Below are 19,266 nucleotides of genomic sequence, written 5' to 3'. Positions count from 1 at the left end.
AAAACATATCCCCCCTTTATCTTTTTTATAAACACATCAGTAGAGCCACTGAAGGCCTTTGAAACTAAAGTCACAGACACAAAACACAGAAGTACCAGAGTTAATGTTTGACCTGCTAGGTTTCAGTCTTACTTTGACACATCATTTCCTCACTATGCCCCCATTCCTTCTTTTGGCAAGGGAATGTATATTCTACACCTCTGTGTGGTAGAAGTAGGTATTTCTCTTTTTGGTGTCACAGGAGTTGGACTAAATGTACTTTGCATTATAATATGGCCATAATACTATGGGAACCAGAGGTGGAATGTGGTAGTTTGGATGAGAAATGTCCCACCATGGACTCAGGTATTTGAACCACTGGTGGTCGTGTTTGGTGAGGTTATGGACCATTAATAGCAAGAAGACTTGCTGGAGCAAATATGTCACTAGAGCAGGCCTCGAGATTTCATAGCCTTGCTTCACTTCCAATTCACTCTTTAGTTTCTGTATGTGACTGTGTACATTTTTTCAGCTTCTTGCTCTGTCCCCTGCCACCATGCCTCCCTACCATTATGGACTTCTAGCCCTCCGGCACTCTAGGCCAATATAAACTCTTCCTTAAGTTGCTTTTAGTTATAGAATTTTATTACAGAGGCAGAAAGTAACTAATACATGTCCCAAAGGGATCTGCCAGGCCTCCTCCTTCTACAGCTCTGTGCTGTGTACCTTGAGGCACCCGAGCTAACTTCCTGAGTAATCTCCGTATTATTGTAATGGAGCACTCCCTGTGTGCCTGGCTTTGCACTGAACCTCCCATTTGTATCTTGCCAGTTATCCTCATTTAGCCCCTCAAGGAGATACTACTATTTCATTTTAAAGGTACAGAAATTAAGCCTCAGAGGGGCCGCTTAGCCAAAGCTCACACGTCTTATAAAGTGCCAAAATTAAAACTCAGGTCTATACAACCCTAAAGTCTATCTTCTAGTTAGACAGAAAGCTCTGACAATAGTCAGCGTGTATTCTTCCAACTTGCAGGCCAACCAAAACACAGCTGATTGAGGATGGGTTTGGCCAGTGTGACTGAGAAGCCATGTCAACCCAGAGGTGCCTGGTGCAGCTGAGCATACAACAGGTGTGTGGTGGCCCCCTGGGCCACACTTGCCTGCAGAGGCCCAGACAGCTGTGAAGGGGTTAACAGCTCTGGTGGAGAGTGGCTGACTGTGGGCCACCTCTTTTAAATACTAAGCCCCTGGTATCCTTGCTAATGACATTCTCACTGCCTCAGGTTTTACTCACAGGAGTAATGAATTAATTAGTGAATATGGGTGAGAAGCTCTTTGAAGTTGTAAAAAGCCCACAGTACAGATGCTAAGGAAAGGAACCAAACAGACTAAATCAGATAGCCTGTGAGGGCTGAATAGCTCTTGGTGATGGAGCCCCCAGCTCTCTGAGGACAAGTACAGACAGAACAAAGTGAAAACTCCTTGAAAGGGCTCCCAAGACCTGTACGTGCCTTCAGAGGCTTCCTGGCCCGTTCTGGAGGTCTAGCAAAGAGTTCCATAGTCTTCTTATTCCCACAAATTGCACAGCTGTGCAGGGGAAATATCTAAGGCCACTGTAGTCATCAACTGTGCCCTGCCCTAAGTTACTCCATTTTACATGAGATAGTTTTCCACTCTATACTTTGACCTGAGAGAGAGTTTGATTGCATCTGAGGATAGGAGGTCCTTCTACACCTTGGTGGGCATATGAGCAACATATATGTCTTGCCCCACCAGCAAGACACAGATTGATAAATAATTTATTCCTAAAAAGGAAAAATAAAAGAGGGCGCTGTCCTACAAACTTATCAAAGTAAACTGAGACCATAGGAGCACACAGATGCACCAAAATCATCTCAGGAAAACTAAACTCAAGGACTTATCAGATATAAGAGACTAAAAAGAGGAGGGAACTCCCACAATTGCCAAACAGAGGAATGCATATGACACTGAAATAGCAGTGGCCTAGCTGACCTGTTGTCTGACCACCTGATACAGGCAGAGAGGGACAGACAGGCAGAGAACCCTCAACTGCCCCAAGGGGTTCGGCCTGGCTTTTGTCTATTGATGCAACCCACTTGTTCCTTACACCCCCTCATCCGCCCAGACTTGTCCATCACTCATCCTGTCTGCCTCCTCATTCATTCAGACACAGTGTTACCATTACCTTCTAAGCTCTTGTGCTTCTTTTCTGTGGTTCAGCTGTGGCTTACATGTCCCTAGAGAGACTCTTATCAGTCACCCCTTTCACCTCTCAGGCCTCTTGGAAATTCCTTGAGCTCTGTGCTTAAGCCTCTTTAACCCTATATAGCCATTTATTAATCTATATTTTTACATGTAGATGTACATTTATTGTGCCAACTATACAGGAGGAGAGGGAGAAAGGGAGATAAATAATACTAAGGGTATTTGAAAAAGCCTTTAAGGGATCATATCATATTTACCTATAATACATATAATGCCTAGAAATAGATATATTAAATGCCACCTGGGCTGGCAATGAAAATATGTATTCATTTTAACACTGTAGAAAGACAGAAACACATGTCTATGTTTCTCACGTAGTGGGCTCAGGACAACACCTAAGGAGCCCAGCAGGGAGGAGAATCACATCAGTGTTTGCCATGACTATTTTGTTGGTCTCTCTTCTGCTATAAGATTGTTGTATCACCTCAATATTCATCCAGGGGCTCACGACAACCAAGGCCACATCTGGGGAAGATTTCTTACTACATCAATTATGGCAGAAGAGGGCATCAAGTAAGAGAAGAATTAGGAGGAAGAGAGAGAAAGACAGAGACAGACAGACAGACAGACAGCATACCCTGCTATCAGGAAGCTAGCCTTGTAATAACAGGGTTAATCCAAAACTTCTGGCTTAACCTTCTTTAAGTCAACACTTTTGTGCTGGGAGTTATATTTCCAACATTTGAACTTTGAGGGAAACATTCAAATTACGGCAACAGTATATGAGTATATTGTATGTAGTACACAGCATTAATTTTAAAATGTGTTTTAAGTCAGGCTCTAGGGGCTGGAGAGATGACTCAGCAATTAGGAGCACTGACTGCTCTTCCAAAGGTCCTGAATTCAATTCCCTGCTACCACAGGGTGGCTCACAATCATCTATAGTGGGATCCAATGCCCTCTTCTGGTGCGTCTGAAGACAGCAACAGTATATTCACATACATAAAATGAATAAACTAAAAAAAAATAAAGACTCTTATCAGGCAACCCTGGCTGGTCTCGAACACATTACGTAGACCAGGCTGGCTCCAAACTCATAAATATCCATCTCCCTCTTCCTCCTAAGTGCTGGGATCTTTAGAGATCTGTGCCACCATGCCCAGCTTTAAAAACAACTTTACTGGCTTATGTAGTTCGCATGGTATGTTTACTGCTGGTTCTAAGCCAGGATCTAGACCAGAGTGACTTTCAGAGCAGTCACAGTCATTATATTAAATGAGCTGTCCCCATAACTATGCAGACTGGGTGCTGAAACCCATCTTATAGATGAGACCAAAGAGAATTCTTCTTGTTCTTCTTGTTTAGGGTGGGGGATAGTGATGTGGTCCCAGTAGGAGGCATGGAAGAGCTTGGAACTCATGAGGCAGCCCAAGCTGGTCTCAAGGACAATCCTCCCATGTCAGCTTCCCAATCACTAGGACTCTAGTCTGAGCTACCATAGCCTCCTAAAGAAATTGATATTTATGAGGAAAATGAAATGCCATACAAGCAGTGGGAATATTAAATCATCATAATGGAGCTGCAAGCTTCATCCTGACCCTGTATTTCTAGAGCTTATTTCCTCTCTGCTATGCCTCCTTTGTCATTGTGAAGACATTTGACCACTATGTGGCCTACAACAGAATGCTAAACCTAAGAACCCAGTGATTTGTCGTGATAGGCCAGAGAGAAAGGGTTGCTTTGACATGGCCAAGGCCCCAGAGAATAGGAACAGCCTGAATGTAGAGTGACATGCTGGATGGTAAATCAGGGACCAGTGTGGAGAGTCCTGGGGAGCAAGTCCCTGAGAGGGAAGCACGTCTCGCTACAATCGTGCTTTTCACAGCCTGATGTCTTATGAGATGCCCCATCCTTGTCAGTGGTAGGTTTCAGAGCAAAGCGACAGTGATTGTTGCTATGGGAGACAGTGTGGTTTGTGACACAAGAAAAATACTCTTGCTGTTGCGAAAGTGCATCCAGACTGTCCCAATGGATGTCTTCTGACGAAACTAAGAAACAACTCCACTTCCTCAAAGCTGATGTGAGAACTATTGGCCACAACTGAAGGGCTGGTCCTCCAGTTGGAGCTCAAAGAATAGAAATAGCTCATACAAGCAGGAGTTAAAGGGACTTGGGAGCATGAAGGTTGGACCTGAAGTGAACAGATTGGCCTTTGGAGTTGGGTTTTCACTCTGTAGCACTGAATAGTCTGAAACTAAATCCTGCCAAGACAAAACTACTCCTGCAAAGCCCTCAGTCACACCAGTCCTGGGCAATTTCTGTACTAGCCATAGTCATGACCTACCATCCCAATATCCTTGAACATTCACATACTCTAGCCTCCCTGTTGTGGGCTATACTGAGGCCCATGAAACTGGGACAGCACACATTAATTGTGGAACTTGAAGAGAATTGTTGAAACCCGTGCCTCAGAAGGATGCTGGGAAGGGTCTGAGGACAAAGATGGCTCAGAAACTCACAAAGGGTGTGAAAATTTCACCCAAATTTCACTGTGATGTCACCAGAGGCCAACTATAGAATCTCCCACTCTCCCCAACCCCCTCCTAAAAAGTGAAGCAAACAGCCAATTGTTATAATAGCATAAAGGTTTCAACAGCACCATCTTCTGTCAATAAGGAAAACTACAAGCAGCCAAATTTGGAATCAACATTAATAAGATGTGAGGCCTTCAAAGACTGGGTCAAGGACTTGAGGGGAAATGAGACTTGCAAAAGACAAAACAGATTGTTAGGAACAGGGCGGAGACAAAACATGAGTTTGAGATTTTCAGCTCGCCTCTGCAGGTGTTCTGTTTAAGGCTAAGAAGGCAACTGGATCTTGATTTTTAGAAAGGAAAGTGGAGGAGGAGGGAGGGGGAGGGAGGCAGGGAGGGAGGGAGGAAAATAATGGAGAAACTTAACACTGGGTTGAGCAGCCTGTGATTTATATTAGCAGTGTCCCCACTTCACAAAAGAGGGTCCCTGGTTCCATTAAAGACTCATGCCCGGGGAGTTGGTGACACAGCTGGTGTTCTCTGGCCACAGCACTGCACTGACACCACAGAATCATGACCTGGAGCCTGAAGGTTCCCTTGCAGCCACCTCCCAATTGTGTCATTAAACCCTATTCCATAGCAAGAATGGGAAGAAGGCTGGGTTTCTCCAGAAAGCAAACATGGGCACTGCAGGCTGCTCACCACTACCAGTGACAGAGGCCTCGACACTGCCACTTTCAAAGGCAAGCCTGCAGTTGTTCATGTCTCTGGTCTTCTCAGAGCCATTCCTAAGTAACAATAGTTGGCTGTCGGGATTGTTTAAGGTCAAACGGCATGTCCTCTTTCCTTCTTTATGTCCAGGAAAAAATCCCACAGTGACCACCTGCATAAACCTGAGCCTGGCAATTTGTTTAGGAAAAAAAATGCAGGTCCCCTCCCCCACACAGAAAACTCTAGAAACCAGAGAGCCACATTCCCAAGGGTACTGATTTTTTGTCATGTTGTTCGTTTGTTTTGTTTTGTTTTATTGAAACAAGGTCTTTCTGTTATGGAGCTCTGGGTGTCCTAGACTTGCTACGTAGACCAGGCTGGCCTCAAACTCACATAGATCCACCTGCCTCTTGCTGCCAAGTGCTAGGGTCTTAAAAGCGTGTTCCACCATGCCCAGCCTTCCAGGAGGACTGCTTTTTTTTAAACAGTGACCGGTGTGGAAGCAAAGGTTGCTTCTCCTCAGTCAGTGGTCTTGGACGACTCAATGACTTGAGGCCACAGAGCAGGTGCTCTGATGTCTACTGTTGCCTAGAACAGCCTCCACGTGTAACTCATCCATCACAGTTTTCTGGTTCAAAGAAATATGATCATTCTCCAATTCATCCTACCTGTAACTCGTATGACCTATCCAAACACTGAACAAGGCCATCCCGTTAACCCCAGCTGATTGTCAGCCAGGTCCTCTCCAGCAGGCTAGATTTAATGGTGTTACAACCCTCCTGTTGTGGAAGACAGCCACTCAGTGTATCCTAAAGCCTGATGTACCTTCTGATCTCAGCAAGGCAGGCTTTTTCCTGCTCACACACCACACAGTCAGAGCTAAGTGGCTGCTGGCATTCATTAACTAGGTGGATGATGTCAAGTCCAGAATGGAGACTGTTCTCCTGACATTTTGCTGCTTTGTGCTTCAAGCTTTTATGAACCCATAGGAAAGAGGGAAAAGGCATTGCCTGCTGTCTGTCCTCTCTGTACCCCATCAGGAAAAGCATACTGCTTCCCAGAGCACACAACAACTCCAGAACCAGTAACGGAGCCATCTCTGCTATTAGTACTAGGAGATGCCAAGTCCTGTCTCTGCACTTCTCTAACACCCATAGGATTTTACCTCCTTCTGATTATTCACTGCTCCCAAACCCCAATCATCAGTTCTATTTCCTCTGCACACTGTACTTGATGGTATCCCACCTTCTTTTGTCAAGAACTCACTCACTTAGTTTAGCAGGAAGGCTGGCGACAAATGTAGACTAAACCAGAGTTTTATCACTTTTAATTTATGAATGTATTAGGAAGTTCATACCTGAGCTAGTATATTGAAATATACACCCTACTCTTTTCTTGACGTATCAGAATGTGGGGACTAACACTGAGGTCTTTGATGATTTTGGAATTGGTTTCTTTTTCTTTTTTTTTTTCAGAGTGAGAAAGAAGAATCAATTTTCATTCTTCTTCGTGTAGACACCGTTTCCCTGGCATCATTTGTTGAAGATGCTGTGTGTTTCACAAGTATTACTTTTGGCATTTTCGTAAAATATCAGATGAATGGACTTATATCTGGGTCCTCAATTCTAGTCTGGTTACGATGTCTGGCTTGTGTCTGTACCGTGCAGGGTTTGTTATAATGACTCTGTAGTAGAACTTGAAATCTCCAGCTGTGTTTTTATTGTCCAGGGTTATGTCAGCTCTCTGGGGTTTTGTGTTTCCATATGACTTTTAAGATTGCTTTTCAATTTGCATAAAGAATGACTTTGGGATTGTATTGAATTTGTAGATTGTTTTTAGTTAGTGGCAATTTTCACATTATTAATCCTACCAATACGTGAGCGTGGAAAACCATTCCATTTTTTTTTGACATCTTCAATGTTTTAGCATGTTTATTGCGTAGGTCTATTTCAAGTATTTTTGCAACTCTTGGAAATAAGATCATTCCTCAGACTTTCGTGTCTGAGCATATTTGTCACTGTCACATGGGAATGCTACTGATTCGAGTGTGTTAATTTTGCTGCCTCTCACTTTACTGAAAATGTTATCAGCTTGAGGGATTTCCTGATGAGGTCCTAAGGTCCAATGTGTAGGAACACATCATCTGCAATTCTTTCTTCTCTTGCATTGAACCTGGAAAAGACTTTAAGGACTCCATTAAATGGAAGTGGTAGGTGTTCCTCATCTTTGTAGGGACACTTCAAGTTTTTTTCCATATACTGTGATGGTGGCTATAGATTCGTTATATACAGCCTTAACTGTGTTGAGAAATATTCATGCCTAATCTCTCCAGGAATTTAGTCAAGAAGAGATTTTGACTTTTTTCCATCTATTAAGGTTATCCTGTTATTTCTTTGAGTCCATTGATCTGATAAATGGCATTTATTGGTATACTTCTTGTTGAATGGTTGCTGCAGGTCCTTATAGCTCACACTCCCTGTTAGCACTACTCTCATTGTATCATGAAGGTTTTAGATCTTGTGCTTTCATTTTCATTTGGTCCTAGTTTAGTTTCTTCTTGATTTCCTCAGTGACCCATTCATCAGTCAGTAAGGTATCTTTTTGCATTCATGAGTTTACATGTTTTCTGTAGTCATCTTCATATTGATTTCTAGATCTATTTCCATTATGGTCACCTGTCCCAGTTCCTATATTTGTTTTGTGCCCTAACACATAATCTATTTTAGAAAATACTCCTGAACTGCTGAGGCTACTGTGTGTTCTTTGGTGCTTGGGCGGAATGTTCTGTAGTTTGTCTTACTTCATCTGATATGCAGTAGAACTTAACTCCAAACGTGGGGTATTCAGATCACCTCCATTACTGTTGTGGGCTTAAGCTGTGGGGTTGTAGTATTCGTTTTATGAAATCGACTGAGCCTTTGTATGATACACATATTCTTAGAACTAAAATTTCCTCCTGATGGATGGTTCCCTTGAGCAGTAGAAACTGACCCTTTCTCTTCTCTGGCTAGATTTGGGTTCAAGTCCATTATTGTCTGATATTAGAATAACAACTCCTGCTTGCTTCCCGCTCTCACCTGTTCGAAATATCTCTCTCCATCCTTTGCATCTGTAAGTACTAATCTCTGATGGAGAAATATGTTCCCTGAAGGCGGAAAATGTATGGATCCATTTTTTTTTTCAAGACAAGGTTTCTCTATGTAGTCCTGGAGCTCACTCTGTAGACCAGGCTGGCCTCAAACCCAGAAATCTGTCTGCCTCTGCCTCCCTGGTACTGGGATTAAAGGGGTACACCAGCATTACACAGCACTACTTATTGTGGCTTCTGGTTACATGTTTTTATAGAATTTGTGAGTGTGCAAACAAGTGAGTCTCTGTATCTGTATCTGTATCTGCTTCCTGTGCCTTTTCTTGAGTTCTTTTCCTTCTGTTCTTGACTTTTGTCCAATTCTTAGCTGTTTGTTTTGTTCTCTCTTATTACACCATATTCTATTATTATCCCTTAAAGGCCTATTTCTTTTCTTTTCTTTGTGGGGCTGGGGGGCTGGGGTTGAGGCAGGGTTTCTCTGTGGCACCCTGGCTATCCAGGAACTAGCTCTGTACACCATGCTGGCCTCAAATTCACAAAGATCCACCTGCCTCTAGTGGATGGATTCAGATGGGAGGGGAGGCAGATAGAACTGGGATGAGTAGAGGGAGAGGGCGCCATCATTAGGATGTATTGTATGAAAAAAATCTATTTTCAATAAAAGAAGGGAAAACAAGAAAACCAAGTCTCCTTCTCCCAGACCTTATCAAAAACTAATAGCTCCTCAGCTAGTGGTGGAAATTTCACACTTACCTGTCCTTCTAGGCTGGAATTTTGTCTGAGTCGAGCTTGCACTGGTCTTGTGCAATAGTATCACGGTGAGTTGATAGGTGCATCTATCTGCCTTGTGGTGTCCAGAAAGCACTGTTTCCCTTGATGTTATCTACTGCCTCTGACACTTACAGTCTTTCCATCCCCTCTCCCATGAAGACCCTGGGTCTTGGGGTGAAGAGTGTGTGGGGTGTGCTTGTGTGTGTGTGTGTGTGTGTGTGTGTGTGTGTGTGTGTGTGTGTGTGTCCCATTTAGGGCCAGCACTCCATAGACTCATTCTTTAAAATAGTTTCCAGTTGAGGGTTCTCTGTTACTTGCCATCCACTATAAAGAAAAGTTCTTCTGATAAGGATTGAGGGATGCTCTGACCTATGCTTACAGTAACAACTCATTGGAGGTTACTTTACTGTCATGTCTATTTAAAAGAATAATAGAAGTAGGGTCTCTCCTGGGGCTTACAACCAAGATAGCCACAGGTTCTTGGCTCCTTTAACAGTTCCAGGCATGGGCTCCATCTCACGAGCCAGACCTTAAGTTCCATAGCATCCATTCTATTATTATACCGGTGACCATATCTTGTCAGGCCAGTCATGCTGTAGTCTGCAGGATCCACAGCTGGGTGAAAATAATTATCATTTTCACTTCTGCTACCACATATAGCACCTTCCGGCACTATAAAAGCGAGCCAGTAGGAAGGAAGCTTCCAAGTAAATATCAGCCTGATTTTCTCCATGTTCTGTGACTCAAGTCTATGATATACTCAATAGGGTCTAGGAATCATGTTCTGGAGTATATTGGAGAGTATTGGCAATAGACTATACCACTTATAAATCTATGTGATCTCCATTGTCCAACAACTTAAAAGGTGGCAATCTATTCCTAGTACTTGGGTTTTCATATGTTAGAATGAGGTGTCTAGTTGGGTTACTATATCCTCCCCCATTAAAATGTAACTACATTAAGCTTATACATATACAGATATCATATAAATATACATATACATCATATACATATATGTGTGCAAGGGCATGCATGTGTACATATACATGTATGTGCATATTTACATATATGCATATATACATGTATATATGGAAGTTTCTATAATAGTAGGTTTCTACATGGCCTTTTCAAAAGTCCTTTAGTGTTGATTATCCTTCCCCATATTCCCTCCTCTCGTCTGCTTCTTGTAAAGTTATTTGCCTTGGTCCTGTGAACTGGAGGTGTCTGAAACAAACTCCTCCCAGCTACTACTGCTGCCGTTCCACAGCCAGCAACAGTAGGTGGCTGCACACTGCCTGTAGCACTATTTAAAGTTTGTGCTTAGTTGTCACTGTTCCCTGACTCCCCACTGAGGTGCTGATGGTTGTCCTGGTGGCAGTCACTGGGGACCCTTTCCTACAATCCCTCTTGGCACACATTCTGTAGATTTCCTGAAAGACATCATTAATACCCACTTTCAACTGACTGTTGGAGTCTGCCAGATTCTGCAGCTGCAGTAGACATTGTATTGCTTGCAGTCATGGTGACAAGTCTGAGACAATAAAGAAAGTTCTTTGGGGCATGTATCAAGTGGATCCTGGAGAGTGGAAAAGCAGCTGATACCATGATTAAATATTCTGCTCCTTTTGTTTGCTAACTATAATAAATGACTTGCTCTGACTGGCCTCTAAGCCATCATCTTAACTAAAGGACATAGGACTTTATCTTGATTGTACAGTAAGTAATCTATAGGTCAGTGGTCCTCCTTAGTTTCATGGTTCTGCAATGTCCAGGCCAATGTCAAGACTATTCTCTTGACTTGGTGAAGCAGTCCAGCACCAATACTCTCTTCTCTGGCCAGTTCTGAATGGACTGAGAAATAAGACAATATAGTTGACTTATGAGACCACAGACCATTTATATTTTGGTGATAAAAAAATGGATTGAAGAGAATATCTAAAATAAATTAGAGTTGGTAAGGTTCCTGATTCTGATTACCCACCCAGTTCCATCACTAAGGCAGCCCCAGGTCCAGTCCACCTCAACAGGGGTACACATACCTGCCAGGGTATTGCTCATGCAGCCTCTTCCATCAGGAAGGGAATAACGGGTGTGGGAGAGCATTGCCTCTGTTCTACATGCATGGCACTACCATTTGCCATGCCAATCTCAACAGTCTAGGTCTACCTCCACCACATGGCCTGCTCCATGGATCTTGCTCTATGCCACTCTGCGCTACATCCTAAAATACTCATAGTCCATCCTGTCACGACCTCGCTCCATTTGCAGCGGGAGAAAATGCATCTTTCAGCTTAGTATTGGAAACAGGTCCTACCCTAATCATCTCACCTCTAGCCTCTCTATCCTTCAGCTTCTGTACCCTAGCCACATCAGACTTCCTGCCTTCCCAAGATAAACCACATCCTTCCCTTCCTTTTCCTCCCAGATGTGCTCACAGCAGGAACATCTGCAGACCAGAATAACAATGAATGCAGCACAACACAGAAACCATAAACTTAATCAAAATATTGCATTTTTTCTTATAACTCAAAATTGTGAAGTTCTTGAGTGTGAACATTATAGATAACATACACCGTGTCATGGCATGAAAAGTTTGAACACTGAATGACCTTGCTCTCTTTGCCTGATCTAATTAAGCATCTTCTTTGAATTGTTTTCTTTATAGGATCTCACTCACACTTTAACACGTAGATAGCAACTTACAGAATGAAGGCATTATTTCATGGAATATGTGAATGAATCAATTAATCACTGAATTCATCTACCCAACTAGATTTTAAACTTCTCACAAGCAGAAGCCATGCCTTATACTCTTCTGTAATTCATAAAAACAAAGGTTATAACAGTGGTGGTAGTAATTGTGATAGTAGTGGTGATGATGACAACAATAATATTCCTCTAACCACCGTGATGCTCAACCATGACCTCATCAGGTCCTTCACCCCTTCACTTCTTCAGAAACGTATCATACATCTGAGAAACTTTCCAATCTCACTGAACCGTTGAAAGAAGCAAATGACAATGTGTCAAGGCAACATTTTGCAAATATAAAACATTCTCTGAATGCCTTTACCCCTCAGGGCAGTCCGTGGCTTTGAAAGAAAGTAGCTGTCAAACCACTTTAGCAAAGACTCGTGTTCTGGAATACACCTGGGGCCATACCTTGTCATCCATTAAAAGGTTTCAGAACAAGAAAACATCCTGCCGAGGCAGAAATACAGCAGCTTCAAAGTCTCTGGTCCTAAAAGCTCAGATAGACACTTTCTCCCTGGACACAGTGTCTGACTGAATCCTATCCTCTCTTTTTACCCAGGATAGGACACAGAGACAAAGCTCTTACAAGGCCATGAAGACTTTGTCTTTTCTGCTGGTGTGATGAACACTTGAGGAGCCTAAACCTGTCAGAGGGGCCTCCACAGGATGCTCCAGCAGGTATCAGGGTCCTGCCCCATGGCTCCAGACCATACACTAGTAAGCTGGGCTGTGTGCTCCTAGAGCAATAATTCCTCTCTCCGGCCTCAGTCTCCCTTTAATCTTCAAAAGGAAAATGTGTTCTTGCATCTCTCAAAATCATGTAATGAACACTCTTTTCCCTTTCTTAGTCGTCTGTAGCCTCAGTGATCATCCTGCTGTGTCTGGATCATTCCAGAAACAAATAAGCTTTTAGGACTTTGACAAGAGTCTTCCCTACTGCCCTCAGACAGAAAGGCAACTCTTCCTATACAGCCTTTCATCTTGTTTCCAACTGCAACCCCAGGCACACTCCCCAAGGTTCTTTCTCTGATGTACTTTTCTCCACCTTACTTGCTACCTTTTAATGTGGTTTTCTTATTTACTCTGTTATCAGAGGTGAGAAGCTGGATGGTGGTGGGGATATCTGCCTATCTTGCTCACAGTATTGAACAGGGTATCTGGCACTGTGTAGTGACTGAAGCCTATCTGTTAAATGACTACAGCACATATTTACCAAGAACCTACTGTGCTTTAGGCTCTAAGCCTAACAATGACATTTAAAGAGCCCTCGATTGTTCACTGTCCTGAACAATGTGCCTGTCACATGATAGGGACTCAACACTATCTAATTAAATGAATATAACACATTTTCTGAGCACCTACTGTGCTTTAGGCTCTATGCTTACCAATGGCATCTAAAGAGGCCTCAATATACTATCTGTCACATGAAACAAATTGAGAGCAACTGGATGCATTGATCAATAAAACAGGAGCAGACATGTAGGGATGATGGACTTGGATGGTCCAGGAGAGGAGCTAATTTACTGTCTCAGAGGAAAGAACAAGAAGAACTTCCCAAGGGCCTGAACCTGCTCTGAGTTTAGTAAGATAAACAGCACTGTCTAAAGGCAGGAGAGCTGGGTAGCTTCTCCCAAGACACAAGGAAAGGTTATTCTAGAAAGCATTGTAGGCAAGACCCTGTCCTTTCCTAGCAGAGATGTTTAACCTGAGATTATTTAATAAGTACATGCTGAATGAATAATTAAGTTATTCAAATAAGAAGAAGCAATATAAGATATTTTCTGGCTCTGTTGCTCTCTTCCTGCATTGAAAATTAACATGCAAAAATATATGAAAATCACCAGGGAAATGGAGATGTCCAAAGGAATCGTGAGACTTGGTAGTTTGAAACAGAGAGCAGAGGTCACATAATAAATGAAGGGAAAAAGTAGGAGTTCTTTGGAGGTAAGCACTTGGGAGTATAGATGGGTTGTGATGGATGTGACCACTTGCTGTGACACTAATTTCTGTTTCCATCTCCTGGGACAGGAGCTTGTTGACGAAGCTCCCAGGAATGGGGCTGAGGACATCTGAGCTCCTTGTGGACCATCTGTCTTCAGGAAGGGGAAGCAGTTAAGCAGAGAAAGCCCCTCCAGGCCTGTACCATATTTCATGTGTCTTCGACTCAAAATAATCAATGTTCCAAAGTCACCCACTTTGGAGTGCCATACCCTCAGCTTCTTCATTCCCCAGAGAAATCTGGCGATTAGAACAATAAAGGCCACAGATAAAGTCTACCATTCCAGGCAAAACTTATGTCCTTAACTACTGGAAGAGATTGTTGTATTAAATAATTTAATTTTCAACTTGAAATAAGATGATAAGAAAAAGCTATCTGTGACAAGGACATTTTGATCACAACTCCAATAGAACAGAGCAGGGTACAGAAAGACTAGGTTTATTCAGCAAATCTGGCCTGTGCCTCTTAGACTAGACCACAAAGAGTAATTTTTGTATTTTTAAATTGCCAGCAGGAAAAAAAGTCAAACTGCTATTACTTACTACTTTGTGACACATGGAAATTACACAATATTCAAGTGTCCATTTCGTCACTAAAGTTGTTCTGGAGTGTACATAATGTGCTCACTAGCTTACATGTCATCTAGGGATGCTCTCCCTCATGAGGCCCAAAGGCATACTTGAGTATTTACAACAGACTATACAGCCCATAAGGCCAAAGTGTTTCCCATCTGCCCAAGATGGGGCAAGTTCAGAAGAGCAGCCATGATCCCCAACTTCACCAGCACATCAGGTTTTATTATACATTTGTTCATCTCCCAGAGACCTCTGGAAGCTGCCCAAAGTCAATATCACTTAATGTCTGCCCCAGTAAGGTCTTCAGCACACAAGAAGAGCCAACAAGGGTCCACTGAGCAGTTCTCAACACGAAGCGTAACAGTAGGACCAGGACCAGGCACTGTTCCTTCTTTTCTTTCTTTCTTTCTTTCTTTCTTTCTTTCTTTTTTCTTTCTTTTTTTATCTCTTCAGTACAGTAAAGCACAACAACTTGAAGCAGCCTGCCAATGGGAAGAGTCCATTCACTGGTTGCTTAAGGATTACCTAACATATTTAAGGACGTCACAAGTGCCAGAGCCTCAGGTTTTAAACTGGAAGGTGAAATAAATATGTGCAGAATCATGCACTGACCCAATGAGATGATGACTGGACATGTGCTTTACTCCTTGTATTTTGTGAGCTAATTTGACATTTCCTAGCTATTAGGTCTATTTTAATAAATAAGGATGGGTCATAACCTGCTAAGAGTTAAAGGTTAAGGTAAGTTACTCTCCTACAAGTTTTCTGCCAAATTACAAGAAAACAGAACTCAGCATGTGATAATTAATTGTATGTGTTGCCTTAGCTAGAGTATGAACCTAGACAAAGAGTTACTTAACCTGATATCCCACCACCATCTTCCTTACCCTCCTCCTCTCTCGTTCGCTCCTTCTCCCTCTCCTCCCTGTGCTGTTACTTTGAAGAGGACCATACATGAACAGTGATTCGTTAATCAAGCATCTACTAGTGCAAGACAAAAACAATCCATGAAAAAACTTAGTCCATGATCTCAATGAATGCACAGTCCCCTCTATTCATCACACAGCCAACTTGCATGCCAAAATAATATTCCATCAGTCAGAATGAGGTTACCCTTCTAATTGGCATCAGGCAGCCAGAATCCTGGTTGTAGAAGGAACCTTTAGACATCAAGCCCTTGGCACAAACACTGAAGACATGGGCTCCAGGGCTTGCCAGGTTCTTAGACCTTGTACTTGCAAGTTGAAGGTTTTCTCTGAAATGTTTAATTCGATTCACCATGTGTGAGAAATGCAATTTTGCTAGTAAGCATAGCTTTCTAACATCCATTACACTTATTAATAGCCCACATATATCACCAATGAAAACCCATTTCTTAACTCGTTGCACTAATTAGCAAGGTCACTAGTATTAATGAAGGAAAAAGAAACAAAGGACACAGAGCAGTTTCCAGAATGTGAGCGTTCCATTCCAATAAGGTTGACTGCTGTCCAGTCCTGGGAAGTGAATTCCTGATTGATAGTAACTGATTGCACCCAGGGTGTGGTTTAAACTAACTGGTGCCTATGTGAAAACATACTTTGATGCTGAAATGGTTGAAAGTAAATTACCAACATTATAACTGTGTGGTACAAGAAATGTCATGTTCCTAAATCCAGTTTTAATCTCCTTTAAGCTATTTCTCACTGGATGGTAAGGACCACAATCTCAGCACCCAGTGAGAATCCCTTCTAAAGCTTCTCCTTTGGTGTCCCAGTTGGATCTCTAGAGTCTTATGTCCCTAGGACCCAAGACAATCCTACTGATGTTGGTGTGGTTCTTCTGATATACTCCTGTTAAGAGATTGACTCAAACCTAATTTCTGGGCCCCCTGCCAAGGCTGGAAGCCCAGGACCTAAGTCCTGTCTAGATTTGCCACAAGTTGCGTCCTAGGACCTGAATCCCCACCCATCATAAATCTCCTAAATTCCCCCAGCTCCTTTGATCCTCCCAGTTGTCAAAAATCTCTATGAGCTGTTTGACCAGTCTCTGTCCTTAAAGTGAAAGAGCACAGAGGACCACCTGGGTGTGGTGACCGTGAACCATGGAAAGGCTGGGTTTGATCACTGAGTGTTAAAGGAGGAAAGAAGGGAGAAAAAGGGAAAGCTTGAGCTTGACCAAATAAGGGGCCATTTGGGGATTCTACAAATATGCCAAATTAAAGATGAATTCTCAGAGGTCATGAGTCTAAGCTGTGATGGGGGAGTAGGCATTCACGATCTGTAGAGAGGTCACTGCTTGTTGAAGAAAGCAGGAATCAGAAATGTCTTTTTAGAGGCTGAGCCTTGGCTAGAGTCTCCTTCATGCAGACAAACAACCTCTCCACCTTGCTCTGACTAAAGTGACCCAGAAAATAACCAGAGTCATCACTTTCATGTTCAATTCTATAGGCGTCATAAGCCATCCCACATCCTGGAATGACGAACTACCCTTTCTCTTCCAAGGACTATCACAGCCCAGTGTCTCTCCTGTCGCAGATGCTCAAGGAGGCTTAAAGAGACCTCTCATTTGTGTTCATGGTCCACATACACAGAGTTGGATCATGAGTCTTTAAAAACCTCATTCCGATGACACTGGATGAGCTGTTCTGGGGTTCTCAGGCTCTGCTGCCCTTATCTGTCACTTCTTCCTTCCCTAGTCTCTCATCAACTCTGTGCTATCCATGGTCTGGAGCCTTATTATTAGAGTTTCTCTAACTGGCAGTAGAAAGGCTTGTTTGCAAAAGAAACTCTAACCTAGCTCCCAGCTGGCCACGTGGTGCCATTCTCCCCATACAGAGACGCAACATTCATCCCAAATGAATCTGCTAGTGGGAAAACAGAAGCCAATGAGAGATAGTTAGGAGAGCTTTTCCCTCTCCTTTCAGCCCAAGGCTCAATGGAAACAAACACCAGTTAATGTCTCCCTCTCTGCTTCTTACAGGAAGATCAGCTGCACCTCTCACTTAAGGGTTTCAAGACAGTCAAACATCAATCTGTAGGTATTTTGCAGATGAGATTAACATCAAAATCAGTAGACATTATTTCACTCCAGTACATGAGTAGGTCTCATCCAACCAGTGGATGGCCTTAAGAGAAAGCTGCCGTCACCAAGAGAAGAAGGCTTCCTGCCTGGAGACTACCTTTGGACTCAAGCTGCCACATCATCTATTCACAGCCGATTTTCCAGCATCCATAATCACATGTGGTGTGGAAACACTCACGCCTCTTCTACACATGGAAAGTCCATCTAGGAAAGGCAATGACAGAAGATACAAGGAGATGCCAACTCCTCAGGATAAGGTAAAGATGTTTTAAAGATGGGTGATCTAAACGTTTATCACTAACAGATTTGTACTGAGAAAATTATATGCTAACTGTATTTCCTCCAGAAGAGAAAAAGGAAAAAGAAGGTTCCAGAAAGAATGAGGAAATTGATCTTTAAAACAAAGTGCTGGGCAAATCTAGACCAGCACTGGTAAGTAGATTAAGAATTAATTAACTAATGAAACTCCGTTGATTACCTTGGGCTAAAAACACGTTCCATTGTAAATAAAAGCAATCAAGATGTAAGCAAAGAAAGGAGGCCTGGGGTGGAGATAGCAAGAGTCCTCCTACTTTCAGGAGTTTTTATGTATAATTTCAGTCCTTATAGAGTCAAGATATAGGTCAGAACTAAAAGTATCAGTATATCAGAAATAGAAAAATCTCTCCCTATATATGGACTGACCCAGGGCTCCAACTACATATGTAGCTGAGAATAGCCTTGTTGGGGCACCAGTAGAAGGGGAAGCCCTTGGTCCTGCCAAGGTTGAACCCCAGTACAGGGGAATGTCAGGGGGCATGGTGGTAAGGGAGGACGGAAGGAGGGAACACCGTTATGGGGAGGGGGAGGGGATAGGGGGCTTATGAACAGGAAATTGGGAAAGGGAATAACATTTGAAATGTAAATAAAGAAATATATCCAATAAAAAATGTAAAAAAAAAGAAAGAAAAAAGAAAAAGAAAAATCTCTCCCAAGTGATTAGAAGAGAAAAAAGGAGACTAAAGAAAATGCCATCAAAGCTTGGAAGATGGCTCATGTTGGTAAAGTTCCCGACCTTGCAAACATGAGGTCCTGATTCAGTATCTCAAGAACTCACCAAGACTGTGACAGTCCACATAAGACCAATACGGTTCAAAACAGACAAAATCTAAGCACTGAAAAATGAAAGTGGACACAAAGTTCTACCCCTAACCAAGAAGCTAGTTATAACTGATACCTGCTAAAGGAGAGAAAAGTCTCTTTTCTCCAATGGAGTGATACAGGATATGCAACTACCTTCCAGGCCAGGCTCTATACACAGGAGTAGTTGGCCAAGAGAAAGAACATTCCATTTGTGGTGGGCAGGGGGCTCCTTTTTTCTGTTTTTTTGTTTATTTGTTTTGATATTTTATATTGTTTTCCTTAGAGAATGAGAGGAAAAAGAGGATGAAGTTGTATGGGTAGAGGTGTGGGAGGATCTAAGAGGAGTAAAGGGGGGGAACAATATAATGAAAATATATTATGTTTTTTAAAATTAAAACAAATGTATAAAACAGACAGTTACAAAGCAAAGCAGGCATGACTAT

At 42.6% G+C, this 19,266-nt stretch overlaps 1 long non-coding RNA gene across 1 annotated transcript in view; it reads right to left on the bottom strand.

Annotated features, from left to right (window-relative positions):
* LOC148004810 (uncharacterized) overlaps positions 1-2,251 on the bottom strand; it is a 50,944-nt gene extending 48,693 nt beyond the window's left edge. The window contains exon 1 of the long non-coding RNA XR_015625611.1: positions 2,188-2,251. This is a non-coding gene — a long non-coding RNA (uncharacterized LOC148004810). The remainder of the gene's footprint in view (positions 1-2,187) is intronic.
* Positions 2,252-19,266: the final 17,015 nt, after the last annotated feature.

This window comes from Rattus norvegicus, chromosome 7, assembly GCF_021556685.1.
Source record: "Rattus norvegicus strain SHRSP/BbbUtx chromosome 7, alternate assembly SHRSP_T2T, whole genome shotgun sequence".
In the NCBI taxonomy this organism is placed as follows: Eukaryota; Metazoa; Chordata; class Mammalia; order Rodentia; family Muridae; genus Rattus; species Rattus norvegicus.
This window is presented reverse-complemented; position numbering and strand designations above follow the sequence as displayed.